This window comes from Rattus norvegicus, chromosome 2 (genome assembly GCF_021556685.1).
Source record: "Rattus norvegicus strain SHRSP/BbbUtx chromosome 2, alternate assembly SHRSP_T2T, whole genome shotgun sequence".
Taxonomy (NCBI): domain Eukaryota; kingdom Metazoa; phylum Chordata; class Mammalia; order Rodentia; family Muridae; genus Rattus; species Rattus norvegicus.
In genome coordinates, this window is record NC_141535.1 from 232,105,396 (window position 1) to 232,125,321 (window position 19,926).

General features: G+C 38.9%; 1 long non-coding RNA gene across 5 annotated transcripts in view; it reads right to left on the minus strand.

Moving 5' to 3' along the window:
- The window catches only part of LOC103691720 (uncharacterized), a 134,282-nt gene that overhangs the window by 98,894 nt on the left and 15,462 nt on the right, over positions 1–19,926 (minus strand). For 2 of the 5 annotated variants that reach the window (XR_015677068.1, XR_015677067.1), the window contains exon 2: positions 14,659–14,988. The exons of 2 other annotated variants lie outside the window; for them this stretch is intronic. This is a non-coding gene — a long non-coding RNA (uncharacterized LOC103691720). Of the gene's footprint in view, positions 1–11,562; positions 11,731–14,658; positions 14,989–19,926 lie in introns of those variants that run through there. One more of the 5 variants, XR_015677072.1, reaches the window with a different exon arrangement.

Genomic DNA, 19,926 nt, shown 5'->3' on the forward strand with positions numbered 1-19,926 from the left:
AGCTCCCAGATACTAAACCACCATCACAAGAGTACACGGGGATTGATATATGCCTCCAGCTGCATATGTAGCAGAGGATGGCCTTGTCTGGCATCAATGGGAGGAGAGACTTTTGACCCTGTCAAGGCTCAATGTCTCACTATAGGGGAATGTCAGGGAGGGGAGGTGGGAGGGAGTAGGTGGGTGGGTGGGTGAGTGGGTGGAGGAGCACCCTCATAGAAGCAGGGAGAGATAGCATGTTTCTGGAGGGGAAACTGGGAAACTGAGAAAGGGGATAACATTTGAAATGTAAATAAAAATATCTAATAAAAAAGAAAGGTGTAATGACAAAAAATATATAAAATTTAAAAAAAATACTTAAAAAAAAAGAAAATGAGTAAGAAACTTACAGAATGGGTGAGAGTATTTGCAAGTCATGGCTGACAAAAAAAAAAAAAGTACATCCAGAATATTCGAAGACTTATTACAATTAATCAGGGAGACAGTTCAATTAAACAGTAAAAAGTGAAACAAAAACAAAAACATTTAAAGTTTTTCTTCAGACACACAATGCCTATATGAACATGAAAAAATTCCTATTATTAGTTGTTTGAAATCACATACAACTAGGATGGATTCAAGTCACAGGTACAGAAAATAGAAAGCAGTCTAGAGAATGGAATCCGCAGAGGCTGCTGCCGAGAATGGAAAGGTGGTCTTGTTCTACTGCAAGCCTATGTTTTCATACTGAGGTGTGGAATTTCAATAATCCTTTCTTGGTGATGGTATTGTGGACCTACCCATCTATACCTCAGAACAAGACCATTCTTTTCATTCTCAGCAACAGCCTATCTGGCATAGATATCTAGGGATGGCTGGAAAGCTTACAGTATAGACTATAGTGAAGTGCTAATCATCAGGGATCTGGGATTTAATGGAGCACTAAAGAAAAAGTGTTCAGTATTAAAAACTGGAGTGCCAATGCACGCTGCAAAAGAAGTAAACCTTGAACATAGCCCAGCTGAGATAATCAAGTTGTGAAAAGTCACTTATTCTGTGACACTGTGCAGGTGCAATATTCAGAGCAAGGAAAGGGTCAGGTGCAGAGAATAAATTAGTTACTACAGGAATGGAGTTTGAATGAAATATGGGAATACAAGTGGAAACGAGTAAATGGAGGGTTTACATTCTGTGTAAAAAAATTAAATTTAATTGATAGCATTGCACAACTAAATATATTAAAAATCAGTGATACATGTCAAATTGGCTACTTACATGATAGGAATTATACTACAATAATTGTTTTTAAAATGACATATCAGCCCTCTCTTTTTTTCTTTTCTTTTTTTTTATTAACTTGAGTATTTCTTATTTACATTTCGAATGTTATTCCCTTTCCCGGTTTCCGGGCCAACATTCCCCTAAGCCCTCCCCCTCGCCTTCTATTCGGGTGTTCCCCTCCCAATCCTCCCCCCATTACCGCCCTCCCCCCAACAATTACGTTCACTCGGGGTTCAGTCTTGGCAGGACCAAGGATATCAGCCCTCTCTTAAAGAAAAATGTCATATAGGAACTCAGATATAAAATAAAATTAATCTACATGTCTGAAAAATGAAATGACTCAGTAAAGAATATATTAAAGTATGCTTCGGCATAAAATATTATTTGATTATTCATTATAGTGTATTAAATGATGGTATCCAATGAGTAATAAGAGTGGACATCAGAAAAGTGGGCCCAATGATAGCAACGTTGACTGAAGGAGAAAGTAGATTTGGGGCTTGACGTTTCCATGTAAGAATTTCATGCAAGAAAACTCTGATTGCTTTTCTGCATCATAAGATGAAAATAACGCCACATACTGAAATCTTCACTCCCATAGACCTTTGCTTTCAGAAATAAATCAGCCCAGATTCCTATCTCCATTATCCATGTGATGGAATATGGCTCTTTGACACTTTGATTGGGTTCAAGACCATAAAGGACAAACAGAAGGAACACTGAACATTGAGTGGTTTTTTAGCTTCAGAGTCATTTTCTGTCTGAGTTGAGTCCTGTGTCTCTCAGCCATTGTGAGAGCCATCGGTGATCCTTTCAGAATAGTATGCATGGCTGATTCATGAAAATACTGCATAGCTAGTCTTGTGGTGCAGTTCTTCGGGGTTTGGGTTTCAAGAGTTTTTGCAGAACAGAAATAGGTTGAAAATAAATATATAATGATAAATCAAATCAGTAGGAAGGATAGGTCTCATAGAGGTCTTGAAACCAGTCAGTGTCTTCATAGAGCCTGTGCCGTACTGTTCATCTCCTTAGAGCTCTCTCTCTCTCTCCAATAATCATGGCCCATTTCTACTTTCTTAGTTTCTGTTGTTAGCCCTGCTTATATGTTCAAATAAAATATTCAGACATAGGATTTACAAAGAGAAAACACTTCATGTTCATGTTTCTGTGTCTGAGTTACCCCATTCAGTATAATAATTTCCAGTTCCATTCACTCCCCTATAAATTTAATTTATAATTAAATATATAATATAATTTGCATATTTTTCACTTGAGTAGAATCCCAGTGTACCTATTGCTACCTTCTCATTATTCATTCGTTAGCTGGAGAGCCATTGGGTTATTTCTCTTTCTCAGCAATTGTGAATAGAGTGGCGATATACTAGAAGGATATATTGAGCCCTTTGGAGTAGAATTGTTTGGTCATAGAGATATACTTATACAGTTTGAGAATTCCCCACAAATATGTCCTTAGTGGATGTACCTGTCTGCCATCACAGGAAATTATATCATTTGTTTTCAGTTGCTTCCTTGATCTTGGGCACCAAGATGGGGTAAGCTAAAAAAAAATCTCAAAAGTCATTTTAATTTCTGTTTCCCAAGATCCTAAAGATGCTGAAAAGCTTAATGGTACTTCTTGGCCTTCTTTTCTCTGTTTTTCTTTTTCTTTTCTTTTTCTTTTCATTTTCTCTTCTTCTTCTTCTTCTTCTTCTTCTTCTTCTTCTTCTTCTTCTTCTTCTTCTTCTTTTTCTTCTTCTTCTTCTTCTTCTTCTTCTTCTTCTTCTTCTTCTTCTTCTTCTTCTTCTTCTTCTTCTTCTTCTTCTTCTTCTTTCCTTCTCCTTCTCCTTCTCCTCTTTCTTCTTCACTTCTTATGAACATTGCCACAATCATTGTCATCAGAAAAAATAAAAATAAAAACAAACAAAAAATCCACCACCACGAACAACAAACAAGCTTGTATTCTCAGGGCTGGAATGAGGATGTGGGCAGCTTCCTGAGCATTTCTGACTAGTCATTCTATCCAAACCAGTGAGCTCCAGATTTAGTAAGAAAGCATCCCCAGAAAAATGAAGAAAATGGTTACAGAAGACACACAGAATTGACTTCTCGTCTCCATCCATTGGCACACAAACATACATGTGCACTTATATGCATAATGCACACAAGCAAACATGTACAAAACACACATTCACATAAAGAAAAATTAAATGTAGTATACTCTAATTGAACAATGGTCTGTGAATAATGTGGGAGTCAGGCCACCATCTGAACAAGAAATGTATCACAGCTCTTTGTACGTCTGTATGAGGTACCATTTTTAGAAGGTAAAGTGAAGTGAAGTCCACAGGGGATAATTGATTATACAAGTTGCTGTCTGCCCCATTTGAATATGGGCCTATCAGTTGTAATTCAGAGAGGGTAAGTTACTATGATTGGCCAATATTCAGCTACTCAAAGAGAGTTCTATTCTATGCATTCAAAATGAAGGAGCATGCTCAGAGTAAATTTACTTTAGCAGTCTGTCAATATTGTGGTCAAAGTGAAACAAATTTCTCTTGAGTAAACTATTGTAACTTTGAGTTTGGTGTTACAGTTGATTGATCATAATTTTAATTAAGAAGTAATTTATCAACAGAAAAAAATTGAGACTATTTTATTTACACATTTACTCTTAATTGTTTTAATTTTTTTCACTTACTGCTTCTTTCCAGTGTTCTTTATGGGTGCCCATTAGCACTGCCAGTGGAATTCTGCAAATTTTTTAAAGTTTGAGTATCACTCAAATTTTTTAGTAATTTTGATAATTCTATAAAGTATATGTCCACTTTATCTAGCAGGATGGTTTGAGAACTAATTTAAAATGCAAATTGCACACATGTGTTCTTACACACACACACACACAACATTATTTTACATAAGTTCATAATGAACAACAATTTTTATTTTTAATTTAATGATTACTTATTTATTCAATGGAAGCATGAGCTAGGAATTATTTCTCTATCATAGAATTATAAAAAGCTTGGTTGGATGATATCTTAGTAAGACATAATTAATGTGATTCTTCTTTACAGATGAAGATGCTTGGAGCCATAAGGAGAAAACCACAACATCACAAATTAATTTAAAGTTCAGTGACACGGATATAAAAGCACAGTGATTAAATTTCCAGCACATTCAATGCAGCCATCGAGATCTACTTCATCAGCACAGACTACTGCAGCAAAGGCATTCCCTTTTCTTCTCTATAAAACTACTTGAGATCCCGGCCCGCAGCAGCTCTCTGCTCCCAGACCCGGTGAGAGAGAGACCCAACCGCCTGGTCAGGTGGGCACTCCTGAGGCTGCAGAGCAGAAGAGACCACCAACACTGCTCACCCCTGCCCACATCCCTGGCCCAAGAGGAAACTGTATAAGGCCTCTGGGCTCCCGTGGGGGAGGGCCCAGGAGCGGCAGGACCCCTGCCAGAGACACCTCCGGACCCTGAAGGAAACAGACCCGATAAACAGTTCTCTGCACCCAAATCCCGTGGGAGGGAGAGCTAAACCTTCAGAGAGGCAGACAAGCCTGGGAAACCAGAAGAGACTGCTCCCTGCACACACATCTCGGACGCCAGAGGAAAAAGCCAAAGACCATCTGGAACCCTGGTGCACTGAAGCTCCCGGAAGGGGCGGCACAGGTCTTCCTGGTTGCTGCCGCTGCAGAGAGCCCCTGGGCAGCACCCCACGAGCGAACCTGAGCCTCGGGACCACAGGTAAGACCAAATTTTCTGCTGCAAGAAAGCTGCCTGGTGAGCTTGGGACACACAGAAGCAGAATTTCTCTAGGACCAGGCACGTTCTGTGTTTACCGGAAGTCCCACACCCGCGGATCCCGGCCCGCAGCAGCTCTCTGCTCCCAGACCCGGTGAGAGAGAGACCCAACCGCCTGGTCAGGTGGGCACTCCTGAGGCTGCAGAGCAGAAGAGACCACCAACACTGCTCACCCCTGCCCACATCCCTGGCCCAAGAGGAAACTGTATAAGGCCTCTGGGCTCCCGTGGGGGAGGGCCCAGGAGCGGCAGGACCCCTGCCAGAGATACCGCCGGAACCTGAAGGAAACAGACCGGATAAACAGTTCTCTGCACCCAAATCCCGTGGGAGGGAGAGCTAAAACTTCAGAGAGGCAGACAAGCCTGGGAAACCAGAAGAGACTGCTCCCTGCACACACATCTCAGACGCCAGAGGAAAAAGCCAAAGACCATCTGGAACCCTGGTGCACTGAAGCTCCCGGAAGGGGCGGCACAGGTCTTCCTGGTTGCTGCCGCTGCAGAGAGCCCCTGGGCAGCACCCCACGAGCGAACCTGAGCCTCGGGACCACAGGTAAGACCAAATTTTCTGCTGCAAGAAAGCTGCCTGGTGAACTCAAGACACAGGCCCACAGGAACAGCTGAAGACCTGTAGAGAGGAAAAACTACACACCCGAAAGCAGAACACTCTGTCCCCATAACTGACTGAAAGAGAGGAAAACAGGTCTACAGCACTCCTGACACACAGGCTTATAGGACAGTCTAGCCACTGTCAGAAATAGCAGAACAAAGTAACACTAGAGATAATCTGATGGCGAGAGGCAAGCGCAGGAACCCAAGCAACAGAAACCAAGACTACATGCCATCATCGGAGCCCAATTCTCCCACCAAAACAAACATGGAATATCCAAACACACCAGAAAAGCAAGATCTAGTTTCAAAATCATATTTGATCATGATGCTGGAGGACTACAAGAAAGACATGAACACACTTAGGGAAGCACAGGAAAACATTAATAAACAAGTAAAAGCCTACAGAGAGGAATCGCAAAAATCCCTGAAAGAATTCCAGGAAAACACAATCAAACAGTTGAAGGAATTAAAAATGGAAATAGAAGCAATCAAGAAAGAACACATGGAAACAACCTTGGATATAGAAAACCAAAAGAAGAGACAAGGAGCTGTAGATACAAGCTTCACCAACAGAATACAAGAGATGGAAGAGAGAATCTCAGGAGCAGAAGATTCCATAGAAATCATTGACTCAACTGTCAAAGATAATGTAAAGCGGAAAAAGCTACTGGTCCAAAACATACAGGAAATCCAGGATTCAATGAGAAGATCAAACCTAAGGATAATAGGTATAGAAGAGAGTGAAGACTCCCAGCTCAAAGGACCAGTAAATATCTTCAACAAAATCATAGAAGAAAACTTCCCTAACCTAAAAAAAGAGATACCCATAGACATACAAGAAGCCTATAGAACTCCAAATAGATTGGACCAGAAAAGAAACACCTCCCGTCACATAATTGTCAAAACACCAAACGCACAAAATAAAGAAAGAATATTAAAAGCAGTAAGGGAAAAAGGTCAAGTAACATATAAAGGGAGACCTATCAGAATCACACCAGACTTCTCGCCAGAAACTATGAAGGCCAGAAGATCCTGGACTGATGTTATACAGACCCTAAGAGAACACAAATGCCAGCCCAGGTTACTGTATCCTGCAAAACTCTCAATTAACATTGATGGAGAAACCAAGATATTCCATGACAAAACCAAATTTACACAATATCTTTCTACAAATCCAGCACTACAAAGGATAATAAATGGTAAAGCCCAACATAAGGAGGCAAGCTATACCCTAGAAGAAGCAAGAAACTAATCGTCTTGGCAACAAAACAAAGAGAATGAAAGCACACAAACATAACCTCACATCCAAATATGAATATAACGGGAAGCAATAATCACTATTCCTTAATATCTCTCAATATCAATGGCCTCAACTCCCCAATAAAAAGACATAGATTAACAAACTGGATACGCAACGAGGACCCTGCTTTCTGCTGCCTACAGGAAACACACCTCAGAGACAAAGACAGACACTACCTCAGAGTGAAAGGCTGGAAAACAACTTTCCAAGCAAATGGTCAGAAGAAGCAAGCTGGAGTAGCCATTCTAATATCAAATAAAATCAATTTCCAACTAAAAGTCATCAAAAAAGATAAGGAAGGACACTTCATATTCATCAAAGGAAAAATCAACCAAGATGAACTCTCAATCCTAAATATCTATGCCCCAAATACAAGGGCACCTACATACGTAAAAGAAACCTTACTAAAGCTCAAAACACACATTGCACCTCACACAATAATAGTGGGAGATTTCAACACCCCACTCTCATCAATGGACAGATCATGGAAACAGAAATTAAACAGTGATGTAGACAGACTAAGAGAAGTCATGAGCCAAATGGACTTAACGGATATTTATAGAACATTCTATCCTAAAGCAAAAGGATATACCTTCTTCTCAGGTCCTCATGGTACATTCTCCAAAATTGACCATATAATTGGTCAAAAAACGGGCCTCAACAGGTACAGAAAGATAGAAATAATCCCATGCGTGCTATCGGACCACCACGGCCTAAAACTGGTCTTCAATAACAATAAGGGAAGAATGCCCACATATACGTGGAAATTGAACAATGCTCTACTCAATGATAACCTGGTCAAGGAAGAAATAAAGAAATTAAAAACTTTTTAGAATTTAATGAAAATGAAGATACAACATACTCAAACTTATGGGACACAATGAAAGCTGTGCTAAGAGGAAAACTCATAGCGCTGAGTGCCTGCAGAAAGAAACAGGAAAGAGCATATGTCAGCAGCTTGACAGCACACCTAAAAGCTCTAGAACAAAAAGAAGCAAATACACCCAGGAGGAGTAGAAGGCAGGAAATAATCAAACTCAGAGCTGAAATCAACCAAGTAGAAACAAAAAGGGCCATAGAAAGAATCAACAGAACCAAAAGTTGGTTCTTTGAGAAAATCAACAAGATAGATAAACCCTTAGCCAGACTAACGAGAGGACACAGAGAGTGTGTCCAAATTAACAAAATCAGAAATGAAAAGGGAAACATAACTACAGATTCGGAGGAAATTCAAAAAATCATCAGATCTTACTATAAAAACCTATATTCAACAAAATTTGAAAATCTTCAGGAAATGGACAATTTCCTAGACAGATACCAGGTATCGAAGTTAAATCAGGAACAGATAAACCAGTTAAACAACCCCATAACTCCTAAGGAAATAGAAGCAGTCATTAAAGGTCTCCCAACCAAAAAGAGCCCAGGTCCAGACGGGTTTAGTGCAGAATTCTATCAAACCTTCATAGAAGACCTCATACCAATATTATCCAAACTATTCCACAAAATTGAAACAGATGGAGCACTACCGAATTCCTTCTACAAAGCCACAATTACTCTTATACCTAAACCACACAAAGACACAACAAAGAAAGAGAACTTCAGACCAATTTCCCTTATGAATATCGACGCAAAAATACTCAATAAAATTCTGGCAAACCGAATTCAAGAGCACATCAAAACAATCATCCACCATGATCAAGTAGGCTTCATCCCAGGCATGCAGGGATGGTTTAATATACGGAAAACCATCAACGTGATCCATTATGTAAACAAACTGAAAGAACAGAACCACATGATCATTTCATTAGATGCTGAGAAAGCATTTGACAAAATTCAACACCCCTTCATGATAAAAGTCCTGGAAAGAATAGGAATTCAAGGCCCATACCTAAACATAGTAAAAGCCATATACAGCAAACCAGTTGCTAACATTAAACTAAATGGAGAGAAACTTGAAGCAATCCCACTAAAATCAGGGACTAGACAAGGCTGCCCACTCTCTCCCTACTTATTCAATATAGTTCTTGAAGTTCTAGCCAGAGCAATCAGACAACAAAAGGAGATCAAAGGGATACAGATTGGAAAAGAAGAGGTCAAAATATCACTATTTGCAGATGACATGAGAGTATATTTAAGTGATCCTAAAAGTTCCACCAGAGAACTACTAAAGCTGATAAACAACTTCAGCAAAGTGGCTGGGTATAAAATTAACTCAAATAAATCAGTTGCCTTCCTCTATACAAAAGAGAAACAAGCCGAGAAAGAAATTAGGGAAACGACACCCTTCATAATAGACCCAAATAATATAAAGTACCTCGGTGTGACTTTAACCAAGCAAGTAAAAGATCTGTACAATAAGAACTTCAAGACACTGAGGAAAGAAATTGAAGAAGACCTCAGAAGATGGAAAGATCTCCCATGCTCATGGATTGGCAGGATTAATATAGTAAAAATGGCCATTTTACCAAAAGCAATCTACAGATTCAATGCAATCCCCATCAAAATACCAATCCAATTCTTCAAAGAGTTAGACAGAACAATTTGCAAATTCATCTGGAATAACAAAAAACCCAGGATAGCTAAAGCTATCCTCAACAATAAAAGGACTTCAGGGGGAATCACTATCCCTGAACTCAAGCAGTATTACAGAGCAATAGTGATAAAAACTGCATGGTATTGGTACAGAGACAGACAGATAGACCAATGGAATAGAATTGAAGACCCAGAAATGAACCCACACACCTATGGTCACTTGATTTTTGACAAAGGAGCCAAAACCATCCAATGGAAAAAAGATAGCATTTTCAGCAAATGGTGCTGGTTCAACTGGAGGGCAACATGTAGAAGAATGCAGATCGATCCATGCCTATCACCCTGTACAAAGCTTAAGTCCAAGTGGATCAAGGACCTCCACATCAAACCAGACACACTCAAACTAATAGAAGAAAAACTAGGGAAGCATCTGGAACACATGGGCACTGGAAAAAATTTCCTGAACAAAACACCAATGGCTTATGCTCTAAGATCAAGAATTGACAAATGGGATCTCATAAAACTTCAAAGCTTCTGTAAGGCAAAGGACACTGTGGTTAGGACAAAACGGCAACCAACAGATTGGGAAAAGATCTTTACCAATCCTACAACAGATAGAGGCCTTATATCCAAAATATACAAAAACTCAAGAAGTTAGACCGCAGGGAAACAAATAACCCTATTAAAAAATGGGGTTCAGAGCTAAACAAAGAATTCACAGCTGAGGAATGCCGAATGGCTGAGAAACACCTAAAGAAATGTTCAACATCTTTAGTCATAAGGGAAATGCAAATCAAAACAACCCTGAGATTTCACCTCACACCAGTGCGATTGGCTAAGATCAAAAACTCAGGTGACAGCAGATGCTGGCGAGGATGTGGAGAAAGAGGAACACTCCTCCATTGTTGGTGGGATTGCAGACTGGTAAAACCATTCTGGAAATCAGTCTGGAGGTTCCTCAGAAAATTGGACATTGAACTGCCTGAGGATCCAGCTATACCTCTTTTGGGCATATACCCAAAAGATGCCTCAACATATAAAAGAGACACGTGCTCCACCATGTTCATCGCAGCCTTATTTATAATAGCCAGAAACTGGAAAGAACCCAGATGCCCTTCAACAGAGGAATGGATACAGAAAATGTGGTACATCTACACAATGGAATATTACTCAGCTATCAAAAACAACGAGTTTATGAAATTCGTAGGCAAATGGTTGGAACTGGAAAATATCATCCTGAGTGAGCTAACCCAATCACAGAAAGACATACATGGTATGCACTCATTGATAAGTGGCTATTAGCCCAAATGCTTGAATTACCCTAGATCCCTAGAACAAACGAAACTCAAGACGGATGATCAAAATGTGAATGCTTCACTCCTTCTTTAAATGAGGAAAAAGAATACCCTTGGCAGGGAACGGAGAGGCAAAGATTAAAACAGAGACTGAAGGAACACCCATTCAGAGCCTGCCCCACATGTAGCCCATACATATACAGCCACCCAATTGGACAAGATGGATGAAGCAAAGAAGTGCAGACCAACAGGAGCCGGATGTAGATCGCTCCTGAGAGACACAGCCAGAATACAGCAAATATAGAGTCGAATGCCAGCAGCAAACCACTGAACTGAGAATAGGTCCCCTATTGAAGGAATCAGAGAAAGAACTGGAAGAGCTTGAAGGGGCTCGAGACCCCAAAAGTACAACAATGCCAAGCAACCAGAGCTTCCAGGGACTAAGCCACTACCTAAAGACTATACATGGACTGACCCTGGACTCTGACCCCATAGGTAGCAATGAATATCCTAGTAAGAGCACCAGTGAAAGGGGAAGCCCTGGGTCCTGCTAAGACTGAACCCCCAGTGAACTAGTCTATGGGGGGAGGGCGGCAATGGGGGGAGGGTTGGGAAGGGAACACCCATAAGGAAGGGGAGGGGGGAGGGGGATGTTTGCCCGGAAACCAGGAAAGGGAATAACACTCGAAATGTATATAAGAAATACTCAAGTTAATAAAAAAAAAAAAAAAAAAAAAAAAAAAAAAAAAAAAACTACTTGAGCCCAGGCAGCCTTTACAGGGAGAAAGTCCTGCAGCATAGCTTTGGAGTTGCCGGGGTCCTCCATGACCACACCAGTACAAAGTTGTAGAGACAGAGAAGAGAACCTATGAATTCCCTCTTCACAGCAGCTCCTCTCCTCAGCACACGTTCTTGGATAGTTTCTCTGGCAAGAGGATGTCATAGGTATCCATTTATTAATGGATGAAAAGTTAATAGCAAAACGGCTGAAGCAGCACAACTCAGATGATACTTAGCGAAATAGATGGACAAGTTTTATTTATTTTATTTAATCACGTACTGGTCTTTTATTCCTCAGCAACAGGGAAGCAATCATTTTTGTTTGCTTTAGCGATTACCTGAGGCATCTTTGTACCTGACCACAATCTCCCTCATTTAACCTCCATGAATGATGTCTGAAACACAAGCTTTGCATTTAAAAAGAGAAAGAGAAGGAAAACCTCATTATGCACACAATCTTTCCAAGGGATGGCAGCTCTTCTTTAATTCATTTTGTCTCTGCCTAGTGCATTGATCTTTTGTCTATTTCTGTGCAAGTTAACTTATTCTGATATTTTATGTCATGAATCACCATAGGAATTTAATTAAATTGATATATTAGTTGTGCTGTAATTGCCATTGAAGGACTGTAAATGTCAGGCCACTCTGGTCCCTTCCCAGGCCATGACTGGAAAGAAGATGGTCTAAGTCACATCATTTTCATTATCAAAATAAGTATTCAGAACAAATGACCTGGAGATATTTTGACCTAAGTCTGCAGCGAGAACTTTACATTTTTAGTAAGAAAAAAAATGATAAACGCTTTTGCAAACTATTTGATGAATAACTCCAGTTATTCCTTTTGAATTTTCCTAATGCTGTGCTGTGCTCCTCACCTAATCACTGATAAGTAGCCTGTCAATATCAATTCTGCTCATTTTTTGACTCTAATTTATTCAGCTTTTACACGGTAATTTCACCTCACTTCTTCCTGAGAATATTTTCAAAATATCGTAGTAACTCTGAGAGTTTCCATACAAAAATAATCAATGTAAAACTCTTATACAAATAAAGTACTCAGTTCAACAAAGTCGTCATCTGAGTACATTAGCTATGATTAGGTGCCTGCAGGTACTTATCAATGTAGCCGTGGCAGCGTGGGTGCTCTATGATAGAACTGCAGCTGCGCCTGAGTAATTAAGATAATCAAACTTGTATCTAATAGAAAGCACAAGATTACACATGGTTGATGCTATGGTGGAAACAGGAACATTTTATATTTCTTAATAAATCTAAGCTTAAACAGTTTGGTTGTTGTTTAATATTTGCTTTATTCAAATGCACACTGGTGTGTGCCTGAACAATTGGAAACAAAAGTTAATTTAGGCAATAAGTCATGCTAGTCTAAGCCGACTACTTATGCCAAAGGATATTTGGACATACCGTTATGACAAAAATAATTTTTTTCATCTACAAATAAAGTATAGGAAATACTTAGGATATTGGTAAACGGTCATATAGTTTTAATTAACCTCATAACAGTAAACAGTCATTTAATGTCCTTTGTAAAAATTTTATTTAATCTTTTTTTAATTGTATATTTTTTATTTACATTTCAAATTTTATTCCCTTTCCCAGCGTTCCCGTCCATAAGCCCCCTATCCCATCCCCCTCCCCTTTTTCTATAAGGGTGTTCCCCCTCCCCATCCACCCCCTTTATCCCACTCCCCTGACATTCCCTTGCACTCGGGTCCAAATTTGGCAGGACCACGGGCTTCTCCTTCCATTGGTGCCCAACAAGGCCATCCTCTGCTACATGTGCAGTGGGAGCCATGGATCACTCTTTGAGTAGTGGTTTAGTCTCTGGGAGTTCTAGTTGGTGGTATTGTTGTTCTTATGGTGTTGCAAGCCCCTTCAGCTCCTTAATCTTTTTTTTACACTCCAGATTTTATTCCCCTCTTGGTCCACCCTCCAACTTTTCCACATCCCATACGTCCTCCCACCCTACCAGATCTCTAAACTCTCTGGGGCCTCCAGTTTCTTGAGGGTTAGGTGCATTTTCTCTGGCTGAGTTGAGGCCCAGCAGACTTCTGTATATGTGTTGGGGTTCTCATATCAGCTGGTGTGTGCTGCCTGGTTGATGGTCCAGTATCTGAGAGATTTTGGGGATCCAGGTTAATTGAGACCACTGGTCTTCTTACAGAGTCGCAAGTCTAATTAGTTGATACTTGATTTTCCAACGTTTTCACTTTACACTTTTAATGACTTTTCCCCTACATGAACAAATACTCTATGTTTTATGAAGTTAATTAGTATTTGGTTTATTTGATTATGAGATCTTGAAATATACTAGAAATATATTTTTATATCTAAAGTTCTATGGAAAAGCCCATTTCATGTAGAAATCTGTTTTTTATACTAACTGGAATCATGATGCTGACTTTTAAAACCATTGTTAGACTTACAGGGAAATTGCAAGATAATTGAGTTTCTATTCCCACTCAGTTTCTTCTTCTGATGCTATCTAATATGAACAAGGTTACAATTACTAAATGGATACTTAAATGTTACCATTAATTCATATTCATGCTTTTCTCACATCTCCTTAATTTCTACCTAATGTCTCTCTTCTCTTCCAGGATCTCATCCAAGTTACAATATTATTCATCTTACTAAACTCCAGTTAGCAGTTTTTCAGACACTAGTTTTAAATGACCTTTATAGGTTGAGGAATGTTGGTAAGAAAATAAGGTATACTGTCTCTCCCAGAGGAATTAGTATGATGTTTTTCTCACAGTTAGACTGCAGGTAAATGCTTTACAATGAAGAATAGGGTGCACTATTTTAACAACTCAAAGATTGATGTTAACAATTTGATATCTCATTGCTCCTCACTTCTCAATGTCATATTGACTGAGGTGGAGTTTACCAGCTTCTTTTCTATAAAGGGTATCAATTCCAAATTTCATGCCACAGTCTTTGAAATTACGTCATAGTGCACATCATCTAGACTTATAATGCCACATTCTTAATACAGAGACTTAGAGAACATTCATAGAAATTTTTCCGTCAAATAATTATTCCTTCTCCCTACCTGCACATGTGTTGATTGTTCATTTATAGCAGTCCAAAGGAAAATCTACTCCAACTCAGTATCATCCAGTTCCAGTGACAATTACAGAAAATGGAAGAATCATTCAAAACACTTGTTTCTAAAAAGGCATTTTGAGTTTCCATTTCTAGCCTATGACTTGCCAAGCTGTCTCTGGCACTATGACATAGTAGTGATGGTTCTGTACAAGAAAAGAGAAATGTATGTTCCTCTTTCTTTGATTTTTCTCTTGTGTTTTTGAATAATATACATCTTCACAAGTAACGAGAAAAATATCTGTCCTCAGCTGCTCTTTATATGCTTCAGAAAAACCTGGATTGGAAAAAAAAACCAGTTTTATCCAACGCCATTTCTCATGCTCTGATTGTGACCTATATATTCATTTTCTCCCTATACAGTAAAATCGTATTTTCTTAATTTTCCCTTTATTTACGAAGTTCTAGCCATGTGTTCACTTCTGAGGGTAATGAGCAAGTGTGCTATGTATAGTTCTCATCATGGTTACTATATTTAACTTTGGTCCATTTGCAGTTAAATTGAGGAAATCTGAGATTAGATATAGTCATTGCATATTTTAAATTATGTGGTCACTAAAAATACATCTCCTGCTCGATTCGTTTTACAATTATGTCAGATATCCTTGGTCAAATACTATACATTATCCAGGAGACTATTATATATCTAGTTCTCAACACTTAATATCAATAAAATCATAACTGGCAAGTAACTGGGTAGAAATCAAAGGTTTTTTGTTTGTTTGTTTGTTTGTTTTTGTTTTTGTTTTTTGCTATCTTGCAGACACTCTAGTATGCTTCAGTCACAGTAGAATGACATTGTATAAACATAGATTTCAACTGAACTTGTCCCCATTAAATTGACATAGAAGCAGACAGTGCAAACCCATGTGACTCTGCTTACATCTTACAAATATTTCAACCTTTATAATGGCAGTGACTATGGTAATGATTGCATAGGATGTTAAAGACTCTTATAGGTAGCAATTCAGTTCTCTCTTTCTGTATACAGATATATTCACAAAGAACTGGTTTAAGGAATGAATTGAGATTCATGTGATACTCAAGCCAATAAAACTGATCCTGTCCTAAATGACTACGCTTGCTGTTTTTAACCATGTTTATGATAAATAATGCTATGACAAAAAGATAATATAGAATCACACTTCCAAGAATATTCATACACAGTTTTTATAAAGATGAAAAAGCGCAGTGCCATTTACTTGCACACAAGTAATTCAAAAAATAGTCATCGCCCTCTGAGGGAACAAATCTACAACAAACTTCTTAAATTGAAAAAGCAGAGAAAAATCCCAATGTAATAATTCTGTAGAAAGATCATATTGAACAAAACATTTTCAAATCAAATGTCACTACATGTTACTGAACTTCAAATATTTTCTTTCATAAAATACTAGCATATTTTCCTAAAATATCATATAGTATAGATGAATATTAGAACTGGTTTTCTGCTAGTCTGCTTGATCTATACCATACAATCAAATTTGAGTGCTTTTTAAATCCTGTGTGATGCAAGTATATATCATGTCATCTGATGGCCCAGAATACCACTTTCTTCAAAAAAAATTTTTTTGGAACTTCTGCCTATGAAAATGCAAAAAAGAGTAGTGATATGAAAAACATTTAATATTTGAAAATTATATAGAATTTCATATAATTCTACACATACAGAGTAGCAAATGAATAATTACCCAGGTAGTCATGAAGTCATTAAGACGTCATGGATGAATAACAAAGCAATTTACTCTTTTATTGCCAAAGTAGTAACTCAATAATCATGTACTTCCTGTTTATGGTGGCATGATTTTAGAGACTGTATATAATGAGCCAAATGACAATAACAGCTGTTCATTTATCCTGAATATTGTTGATGTTTCAATGAAGATTTCCTGAGAACAGACACTGATTTGAAGCCATGCACATAGGTGAATTTACAAAAGGAAGAGAGGCAGCTTCGAGTCATGGATCTGATTATACCCCTCAGAATTTAAAACCTACCTATTGCCATGCTGAGAGTTCTTTCCTTTTACAATTTTGTATAGTGTCTCCTTAATTACAGCTGTAAAAGCAGAACAATTTAGTCAACAAAGACTATTATTCTATGGGAGAGAAGAAAGCCAACCAAGTTGACATCTGCAAATTATGCAAATAGGGTAGTAGAAAATAACAAGACCCTAATAAGCAAACCCTATTCAGAAGGCAAAGAGGAGTGGGAGAAAGGCTCTTCCGAGATAATTACTAAAGTTGGGAGGGCACTTATTCCCAGGGTGCTTCTCTGGGAGGACCAGTTTGTTTTCGCTTGCCTCCTCAAGTGGAAATTTAAGTGTGAATTAAAAAATGGCATGCTGTGTCTGAGGAGTGGGGCCCCTTTTCTCTTGCCAAAGAGTAGCAATGGATAGAGGGCAACATGTCACTGATTTTGAGGCTCCAGTTCACTTTTCACACCCATGCGGTGACTAGTAAGTCGTTTGATGCGGTTTACACTAGAAACTATGAATAATGTTAATGCATCAAGTATCTGCGTGGCTTCTCCTTGAAAAAAAATTGTTGACAATGTCTCCCTAATGTTTTTAAGATTGAGATAAAAATCCGTATAAGTGAATAAAACCAGGAAATTTATTCTCAAAGGGATGTCTTATGTGCATGTAATTCCTCCTGTGCTTATGTCAAGAAAATTAGATTGCTTACGCTCATATCCTGATGGGGATTCGGAAGATTTCACACGAGTCAGCTTGTTATTGTAACTATGATGTCACATACTAGATTTTTGACAAAATGGAACACAGTGGAGTTATTAGGGAAAGCAAGCTTCTAACATATTACCTATGTTCCATGTATGGTAAGCCCTTTAGACCAGGTGTCATTAAAATGTTCCCATTGATAATCGGTGTATCAAAAATAACTGCAGTAAGTAGAAGTTGTATGGCATCAATTTAATGGAAAATCATGAAGTATTTATGACATCTGATTCGCAATCTAAATGAGATTGGTGAGACGACGCGAGACCCAAACGGAAGGCTCTATGGGAAAGATCCCTGGGAAAAAGAAAGGCTTCATCACATTTTAGCTGCAGGCAGACATGGGGAGATTATAGAGAGCTGCAGCTCGCATCTGAGGTCTTTACTGTGTGTCGAGCGATAGGGCTTTCAGTCCTCTACTTCCAATCTGCCCAGCAGCACTCCAAGAAAAGCATCATACTGCCATTTTATACAGTGCTTCAGAGAAATCACCACACAGGAAGAAACAGGGCAGCTTCCTCTGCTCTTATCTCTGCTCGGAACGCAGGAGTAGTTGGGTTTTATTCTTGATGTACTGGTCAGAGATCTTTTTTTTTTTGCTTGTGCTCATAAATGAAAAAATGTAGAAAATGTTCACTGTTAAAACAGTGAACAGTCTATGTATGGTTTTAGCTCTGCTTGGAAGTTTAATTCTGCTTTGAATTCTGCTCTCAAGGCAGAAAGGTCTAAGAAAATGCATAACACATTAACAAGAATATAGAAGAAATGAGAGAAATGACAAATGACTTAAGGGAAATTTAAATCAAAAGATCATCAAACTGACTTCAGAGTGTGCTTTACCAATGGTAAAAACTGATGCGTGATTTCCATAGGCGTTTGTTTTTCAGGGAAGATCTAAGAGTTTGTATCTCTGAAATGTGTTGAAAACCTGACTCTTGGTATATTGCAAGTCTGGGAGGAGATAGAACCTTTAGGAGAAAGAAGGGAGTTAAGTTATTTGAAACATGTATTTGAAGGGGAACTGAGAATTTCCCCTCCCAATCTATCTCTTTACTGAAAGACTATTAGAACATGAACAGCTTCACCATTGGGGTGCAGTGTGCCTACAAAGATTCAAAATAGAGGAACCATGTGACCAGGAACTCAAACACCTGAGAACACCAATAACTTGGCCATCTTACAAATCTCAGGTATTATCACTGTGTTGACAAACTGATTGATCAATGACTTAGGCTCTCTATTGCTGCAGTGAAAAACCACGACCAAAAAGAACGTTGCAGAAGAACTTATCTGACTTATACTTCCATATGGCTATCATCATCTGAGGAAGTCAGGACATGAGCTCAAACAGGAAAGGGACCTAGAGGTAGGAGCTGATACAGAGGCCTTGAAGGAATGCTGCTTTCTCGCTTGCTAGCCCTGTTTGCTCAACCTGCTTTCTTTTTGCTTTTCTGTTTGTTTGTTTGTTTTGTTTTGCTTTATTTATTTTTATTGGATATTCTCTATTTACATTTCAAATGTTATTCCCTTTCCTGGTTTCCTGTCCATAAGCCCCCTATCCTCTCCCCTTCCCCTTCTTCTATAAGAGTGTTCCCCTCCCCATCTACCTCTCCTTGCCCCCCCCCACGTTCCCTTGCACTGGGGGGCCAACCTTGGCAGGACCATGGGCTTCTCCTTCCACTGGTGCCTAACAAGGCCATCCTCTGCTACACATGCATTTGGAGCCCAGGGTCAGTCCATGTATAGTCTTTGGGTAGTGGTTTAGTCCCTAGAAGCTCTGGTTGGTTGGCATTGCTGTTCCTATGGGGTTGCAAGCCCCTTAAACTCTTTCAACCCTTTCTCTAATTCCTCTAACAGGACCATATAACCAGGGATGACACTGCCTACAATGGGCTAGGTTTTTCCCCTCAATCACTAATTATGAAAATGATTTATAGCTTGATCTTATGGAGGGTTTTCTCAATATAGGTTCCCTTCTTCACCCTGTTTGTGTGCCAAGTTGACGTAAGACTTGCTAGCAAAACTGACTCCCCACCAATTTGGCACACAAACAGATCTATATTAGGCCATACCTTTCCTTTAGTATTCATCTCCAAGATTTCACATTTAAAACATAAATAACTATAAAAGTCCCACAGTCTTTACAAATTTAAACACAAAAATTTCAGTCTCTTTAAAATATCCAATCTCTCTAAAAATCCACAATCTTTTTTAAAAAAGTCTTCAGCAGTGGGCTCCTTTAAAAATCAAAATTAAATTAAATACCTTCTTCAAGAGTGACAGACCAGAGTACAGTCATATTCATAACTAAGCAAAGGTCACAAATCCAACAGTATAAATAACTCAATGTCCAATTATCTGGAATTCATCGTGGTCTTCTGGGCTTCTACCCTCTGCAGTGCACACAGCTTTTCTTCTAGGTTCCAGTTGGCTCAATCCCAAGGCTGCTGCTGTCCTTAGTTGCCATTATCTTAGTA